Genomic DNA, 8,629 nt, shown 5'->3' with positions numbered 1-8,629 from the left:
GGGTTGGGAGGAGTGTTAACATAAAGACTGTTCAAGAGCGTATTAAGAGAGGAGGAAACAGCACAAAGGAAAATGAACAGTAAAAGAAGGGAGACTGGAATCTGAATTGAGATGAAGACTTAAGAAGAGAATCTGGCAGTATATTGTTCATATGTTTTTGTACCTTCTTGTGAGTTAGAAAAATTCACACACATGGAATTGATGGAACCAAAGTTAAGAGCATTTACAATATTAATAAATATTGTCAAATTTATACTCTTATCAGCTGCATATGAAAATGACTATCGCTTACATTTTTGTCAGAACTATAATCTTTGCCAATATGAAAGGGAAAATTTTAAAGGTATACATCTATGTTCTAATTTGCATTTATTTACTTATGAGTTAGATTTTTGTTAGATTGAACATCTTTCTATGTGTCTGTTTCTTTCTCTGGTAGATCCCTTTATGTTTTTGGAACCCATTTTTCTATTGGGCTTTTTATTTTCTTAGTGATTTTTTTTAAAGCTCTTAATTTGTTAGGAGATTAGTCTGGGCTATGTAGCCAAGGACTGTGTAGGCAGGACTTTAAGAAACTTCTAAACCTTCTTTGAATAAGCAATTTAGTAACTTTTAAACAAGGAAAAGTCCATCAAAGGGCTTCTCTTAAGTTCTAAATAGGAGACAAAAAGTCAGGCACAACCCCAAGTTGAAGGATGTAACTGGAACATTTTGGTGGTTTAATGACTGTGCAAAGCCAAACTGCCTTTGATGTACTGAAACAATGACTGTTGAGAGGGACAGGCAACTTCGCAGAGGCACCCGGGAACATAGTATTAAGTCTCCCATGAGTTCCTTCCCTCTTGTGTTTTACTAGTTTTAGAACCTCTCTTGTAGATTGAGATGATCTCAGAAAGGGGCAGGAACAGTCTTAAGAGACGCAAAGAGGAGCTTGGAATGAGGGACATCTGAAGCCCACAACTGGGATGGGGAAAGCGGGAGAGTTGGCTCAGATCCCGCGTGCAGCTGTCATTGGAGCCCTTCCTGAGCCAGACAGCCTGGAGGGCATGAGTTGGGAGCCAACTTGCAGCAAGCTAACTTATTCCTTGCTTGGGGTCCTAAGGTGACAGCCACCGCAGCACTGCGTGGCTGAGGGTCCTTTTTCCTCCTTCACGTCAGTCGTAGAGTCGTGGGCCTGGGAGGGCAGGACTGCAGCAGTAGACACGGATGTAGCACATTGTGCAGAGTCAGAGTTCATCAGTGACACTGCGCAGCGGGCACCACAGACGCTTCAGTGCGCGGGGAGAGAAGCCCGCTGTGGGCTGATTCAACTCACCAGTTGGCTCTCTTTGCCTGCAGTTCGGAAGCAGGCGCCTCTGGAGTCACAGGCCCCAAGGGTTCATGGGCAATTTGGAGTTGGACATCTTATAATTTTGACGCAGGAATACTTTGAATAATTTTGACCTAAAACTTGAGAGTCATATGTGGCAATTGTTAGTTTTTGGAGTTTGGGATTTTTATTTATTTATGTATTTATTTTTTGCATTTTGGCACTTTTGTAAGTCATGGAGTTTTGAAATATTTATTGATCAGTTATTTCCTTTGTGACTCCTGTGTTTTATACCAAGAAAGGCCCCCCCCCCCCTTCTCCAAGATAGTGTATATGTAAGATATAGGTATTAGTATACAGAGAATGACAGGAAAATTGTGAAAGACTTTGAAATGGGCAAAGAAGGCTACTGGGTGACTTTTCAGTGGAATACTACACAGCACTTCCAGGTTATCTGGAAAGAGACCTAGGATAGAATGCAGCTTATGAGAGAACTAAAAGCCCAGCACATGAAATCGCGCAGCCCCGCCCACCCACGACGGCGTCAGGTCCCCGCTGGCGCCCGCAGCACTCAGCTTCCTGGTGACCAGTCTTTGGTCGTTCCGCCGTGATGGCATCATGACCGTGGGGTTTTTATGATAGAGATGGATGCTTATGATAGCATGTATTCCAGTAACCATTCATTACCAGAATAAATTAACTGCAGCCTGTCAGTTTTATTATTATTAAGTAGGTTTCTGCTTCCTGAAACTTGGCTGAGGCTATGCTATAAGCTACAGGCCAAATTCTGTTTTTTTAAAAAATATATTTTTGTTGATTTCAGAGTAGAAAGGAGAGAGAGAGAGAGAGAGAGAGAGAGAGAGAGAGAGAGAGAGAGAAACTAATGATGAGAGAGAATCACTGATCGGCTGCCTCCTGCACACCCCGACTGGGGGCTGAGACTGAAACCCAGGCATGTGCCCTGACTGGGAATCAAAACTGTTGCCTCCTTGTTCATTGGTTGATGCTCAACTACTGAGCCTCACCGGCCGGGCCAAATTCTGGTTCTTTAGCAAAGACACACAGCCCCAGATTCTCATGGAAAAGGACTGTGCCAAGTACATTAAACTACTGACATTTCAAAGAATAGAGTCTTGGGTACAAGCTTCTGAGCTGACATTACTTAGGCACCTTTCAGGCTGTACTTGTGGAGTGAGTGTGGATTCACAAGACTCTTCTTAGTCCAGGCAACGTTATGAAAGCAGAATGCTAACCCAAGATCCAGCAAAACAGAATTGCACAGGAGGGAATGTGCTGATGAAGGAAATTTTACTGTTGTGTTGAGGCTGTGCTAATGCTCTATTTTCTGGATGTATAGGAGGCCATTTCTCTTTCTTTCTAATCTGTCTTTAACCTACAACAATTCAGTGGACTCTACATTTGTAAAGTGAAGTTAAACATTTTTTTTCTGCTCCTCACTGAATTTCTTTTTACCGCCCCCCCCAATTAAAAATCTTTGTTTCCTTACAGCAATATTATTATTTGCATAGGTTCAACAAGAACTTTTATTTCTACCAGTATATATTTTTAAAAAATATTCAAGGAAGCCTGTAAGTTAATTAAAACTTGTTGAGCTTTGCAAATAATCAGGCCAGACCTAATGACACCAGTCTTTAAAATAAAAAATTATGACTGAGAATAATGTTAGAGTCTTTATATTCACGAAGTGGTCGGGGATGGAAAACATTTTTAAAAGCAAAGAAGATTACTAGGTGTATTTTCTATGCAATACTAGATGTCCCTTCTGGGTTACCTGATTCTATACAAATTTTGCTACTCCCCATCCCTGCCCTTTTTTGTTTGTTTTTGAGTTATTTTATAATTCTGTAAATTGTAGAAAAATGATGGAGATAGAAATTATTATTGCCCAGAGAAGCAAATGGAGTCTGTCTGGTGAGATGCAATTAATTACCCGCTGTGAGGCAGGCCGGGGGGCATCTATTAGCAAATTCATTTCTCTTCCCTGACTGCTCACACATGTGCTTGTTCTTTGAATTCTCCTTTGAACCGTTTTTAAACATCTTACTTGTTCCTTCATTAATAATTAGCTAAATTAAACTTTTGTCTCATGATGGCTTTGTATGAGAGTAATAGCTTTACATATATATTTATTTAATAGCTTTACATATATATATATATATTAAATATATATATTTACCTATGTGTCATGATTAACATCTTTAATATGTTTGAACTCTCTCTGGATAGAAGGGACAATATAGGGATCTAACTTCATTTCCTTCAAAAAGCTAGTCATTTTTTTCACCATTCATTCAGCAGCCCGTATTTTCCCTGTTGACTTGAAAGACCACTTTTCTGGTGTTATTTGGATCCTTTATGTATGTGTTCTCTATTACTTTCTTTTTTTTTTTTTTATTTCCACATCTGTATAAATCCGTTTTAAGTGCTATACACTTTGATAATTTGACAGGATATTTTGACATTGCACTGACCCTACTGAAAAATAACAGATTGTCCTGCCAATTTGGATTAGTCTAAAATTTAAACTAATAAAAGGTAGAACGTTGGTATACAAACAATTGGCCTCGTTATTTGGGCCTCATCCACGCCTCCGACTATCCTAACCAGGCAGAACACAATTATAATTCTAGATGTAATAGAGATGCAAAGTTATCAGTAAGTCCCTAGTTTGTCTCACAGGGGAGGAGAAGAACCGTACCCAGACAATTATGTGTAAAACAGGGCCGAGTAGACCCGTATTAGCAGACACTCATGGAGCCATAGTGGAAGTCAGAGCCATCAAAAGCACAGCAGGACTGGGGGCCTTTGATTTAGAGCAAAGCCCGCAGTAGCCTTTTGGATGTATGCACTTTGACAATTGCTTGGGTTTGAAAGTGATAATTGCACCCTTCGGCCCTGGAGTTTTGGTCAATTGTGAAATACAAACAGGAGGCACATAAGGATAAAAAAATATCAGCTGTATTGCTAATGACGCTAGGTTAGAGTACACACCTTGGATTCCGGTGCCCCAAATTTCCACCGGAGATCCATGTATGCACCAATGTAGCCCTGCAGAATGGGCTGTCTCCCTGGGCAGCTCAGAGAGAGCCAAGATGGGCCATACACCCAGTCATGCCACGAAGGCCCGGATGTTCATGCACTAACTGTCCACAGGAGGACTCTGGATAGCAGACTCTGGCCACCTTGCTGGTCTGACAAAACTTTCCTAAGATCACGGGGTGGAGCTAGTGATGGACCAGAAAAGGCCAGGCTGCAGCTTTCCCCTCAATGGTTCCTGGATAAATAGCAATGGGGGTAGAATTTCCTGTTTTATGGTTGGCTTTCATGCGGGTAGAGGAAGACTGGAGTCCCTCCTACAACATAGCACAAAGCATGATACCTGTAAAGTTGAGCATGAGTTTAAAATGCTATGGTCAACCTACTCTGATTATGGAGAAATATGTAATATGTTTCAGACCCGATAGATCACTATCAGAAGTATCTTACCTTATAATAGACAAATATGCAAACTGACCGCACCTTCGCTACACCCAAGCCACGCCCACCAACCACGCCCACCAGGAAACCGTTGCAGGGAAGCTGGGGTGTGGCGGAGCCAAGGCTGGGGAAAGCCTTGGGCGGCTTTCCCCGGCCTTGGGTGCCAGCGGGGTGCCTGCTCTGATGGCAGGAGCGAGCCGACTTGGGGGGTCGGCTGGCTCCTGAGATCAGGTCGCTGGGATGCTGGGGTGCTGCGGCGGAGCCCAAGGCCGGGGAAAGCCACCCTAGGCTTTCCCAGCCTTGATCGGGTAGCAGGGACGCTGGGTGCAGCCGAGCCCAAGGCCACCGCCCAGGGCCAAGCCTGGACCCTGAAAGAAGGCAGAAGGCGGTGGCCACAGCCAAGGCCTGGGTCCCTGGTGCTGGCAGAAAACTGGTGCAGGCAGCCAGGTGAATGAAGGTCTATTGCACGAATCTTCGTGCAAACGGGCTACTAGTATTTTAAATATAAGCTTTCAGGAGCTTCCAGTGTTCCAGAATGCTGACAAATGTGTGCAAATCTATCTCCAATAACTCTGAACAGTGTGTATAGTAAGTACTCCATGACCCCCTCTTCTAGTACGGCATCCCAAAAAAATAAACACAAAATTCATAAATACTTTTAGTTCTTGTTTTTAATGTTTAAAAACCATGTTAACAGAGCAGTTATAGAACAGAACCTCTTACATTTCTTTATTTACACCACATCCTGGGGGGAAAAAACCCTCTATTTGATTAAGCATGAATAGCAGTTTGGTGACCTGTGACTCACTTAAGTCATGGCTCTGAAATTCATTTACAAGGTTTTTACATTACTAAGAGTGGTGTGCTGCACGTACTGGACTTAGATGAAGTCTGAAATACACTGGACTCGGGAGTGGATTACATCCCAATGATGAAGATCGACATGTATGGGGAAAAGATGACTTAAGACAGTCTATGTTGGGGTCAACACTGAAAATATAAGGCAAACATGCAAGACTTTCAAAAGCTTGATAAAGTAATGTGTTTTTTTTTTCCCTCCTTCAACTTTGTGCTCCTAGTTAATGTTCAGATTCTTTCCCCTTTTCTAAGATCCCAAAGTTTGGGAAATGTAGCAATTCAATTTTGAAAAAAATAATAACATTCTCCTTCCCAACTTCTGTTTTTATAAATACTGTGTATTATGAAGAAACAGTGTGTCATTTTGGGTAAAGCTATTTCTATAGACAATAACTTGGTCTAAATATTCCTTAGTTGTAGCTCAGAGGACTAGCTTTTAAATAATTGATCTTAATATCTTTTAAATGATTGATCTTAATGAAATCAACACGACTATTTCTTAGACACTTCTCTTTCTAAACAATTAAAGATTTTTAGATTCCAAGTTTACATTGAGAGAACTATGTTACCTGGCAGAGAATGTAAATTTTTCTAATTCCCCCAAAACCCCACTAATATCTATGAAAACTTTTATTCTTGATATGCAGACAATAGAGACTTCTATTTCAGTGTGAATCAATAACTGCAAAAATATACAGCCTCCTATTTATTTACAGTATATTTACATACAAATGAAGCATTTCCTACAATAAGCCTCAGCTGCATAGATACTTCTTTAAACACACAAATTCAAGTCTGTACACAGATGGGCCCCGTTTCACAGTCCTTTCTCTGAGAAAACCCAAAAAGAGAATGTCTAAGCCTTGTGAATTTAACATATTTTTCGAGAACGTTCCCTTTTAGATATGGGGATATTGTTTTAGTTGTTAGCCACCCTACCCCCAAGTTGTACCTGAAAGCCTTATATCATTAATAATTAACTGTATTTTAAAAGAAGTAGGTTCTGTTGCTAAAGGATTCTCAGATCTGCCATCCCTAAGGAAATCATTTGTTAGCATTGCTAAATGCTAGAGTCCCTATCTCTTTTGTTTTGAAAGTGGCTGGAAGTTTACTATGAACTGGAATGGAGGAATTATATCCTCATGCCCTTTCTAAGCCTCAAGCTGTTTATATTGATAAACTGAGAGGAACTAATGGCTTTTGCTCTAAGGCATACAATGAAATATCTGACCACATCACTGACCCCACCCCACTCAGCGGTGCCGCCCAGCATTCTGAGACTCTGAGCTCTGCATTCTTTTCAAAGCAGTTTGCAGCTCCATATTCAGTGCAGACCTTTCAGCAAGGAATTCACTTTAACAAGAGGACAGGACTGGTCACCACCCAATGACCCAACATTCTGCAGAACTTACTCCTGACGTGAACTCAGTAATGCCTCTAAGGCTGCGTTTACAAGGGGTCTGTTCTTTCAATTCCCCTAAAAACAAACAAACAAAAAAACCACACAGTAACACCTCACTCCTTTCACAGCTCTAAAAAATGCGGCCTTATTATGCCTCAGCCCAAAGTTATACAAGCGTGCAAGCAGCCTCCATACAACTGAGCACCCGCAGCAGCCGTGCCGGTGGGAGGGGAGGAGGCTCCGGGGCTGGGGCCGGTTCCTGCCCCAAGTCCTGCTTCCCATTTCTTGTCCCAGGAGTCCTCTGAACCATCCTCTGGGTTGGACTAATGGGAGGACAAAGGGGAGACAGACTGGCTCAGTGCTACTGTGAGCCCCAGGAGGGCTTCTTAGCTCCTCCAACCCCCCAGCTTCCGATTTCACTGGGTCTGGGGTGGGGCCTGAGAGTTTGCATTCCAACAAGTTCCAGGTGCGGCTGCTCTGGGGGGGGCCACACTTTGAGAACCACTGGCCTAGAGGCTCGAGTCCAACTCCCGTTCTGGGGTAACTGTCTGAGGTGTCCTCTGAAATACCAGGGGATCCTACCACAGGCCTTTGTCCACCCCGAGCCCGTAACCATTACATCACCCAGGTGCGCCTTTCTCTACAGGGTGAGCAAATATAGAAAAAGGAAAGTGGTAGAAAGCTTTTCCACCCCCAGCTGATGGACTGGGCAGTGAACCTGCGATTTGCTAGCACGGAACCCATTACAAGTGCTGTATGCTGGTTCCAATGACTGGCATGTGGGAGAGGCTATGCAGCAACACCCTTTTGTGTGTGTGTGTGCAGTGGGCAGGAAAGGAGAAGAACTATAGGAGCACAAGGTCCTATAATAGAAGCAGACAGGCCAAACCTGTGACCTCCAGAGAAAAGAAGGTATCAGCTGAGGAAGGTCCCTGTGGGTTAAACTCACAAGAGGCCCCTCCTCCTCCTCCTCACTCTGCCTACACTGGGTTCTCGGGTGGCCCCGGGCTTACTCTCCCCCTCCTCTGCTGGAGACCCTGCTTCAGGCCACGCTGGTCACCTCCAGGTGGTGGTGCCCCTACACCCATCATCCAGCAGGTGTGTGTCGCTGCGGTGGGCGACCCAGAGTCCACTAACAACAGGAATGACATATTCTTGGCAACACTGAACAAATACCCCTAGAAACAATATTATGTGTAGCGGTTAGGTTCTTTAACAACCTTGTTATATTATTCAATTTCAGCTAAACTATGGGTTTAATCATCTTTTCTAGCTGGTCTGGGGGCCTAACCACCATGTAGAACCCCGTTTGTCACAGGAAATACATTCCAGGTTACACATAATCAACTGAAAGTTTCCCAATATGATCAGCTTATAAATTGGGACTGCCTCTGCTTAACAAGACTAAATTTCTTTCCTCTGCACACTCTATCACCCCCACGTCCATGGAGTCGCATTAAGGAAGTCGGGGATTTACGTTAGTCTGTATTGCAATAACCAGAGAGCAGTCCTCAATCCAAAGTGTGGAACTGGCGCTGCTCGCTGGTCCTGAGATCTGGCTA

Source organism: Eptesicus fuscus, chromosome 7 (assembly GCF_027574615.1).
Source record: "Eptesicus fuscus isolate TK198812 chromosome 7, DD_ASM_mEF_20220401, whole genome shotgun sequence".
NCBI classification, from domain to species: Eukaryota; Metazoa; Chordata; class Mammalia; order Chiroptera; family Vespertilionidae; genus Eptesicus; species Eptesicus fuscus.
This window is presented reverse-complemented; position numbering follows the sequence as displayed.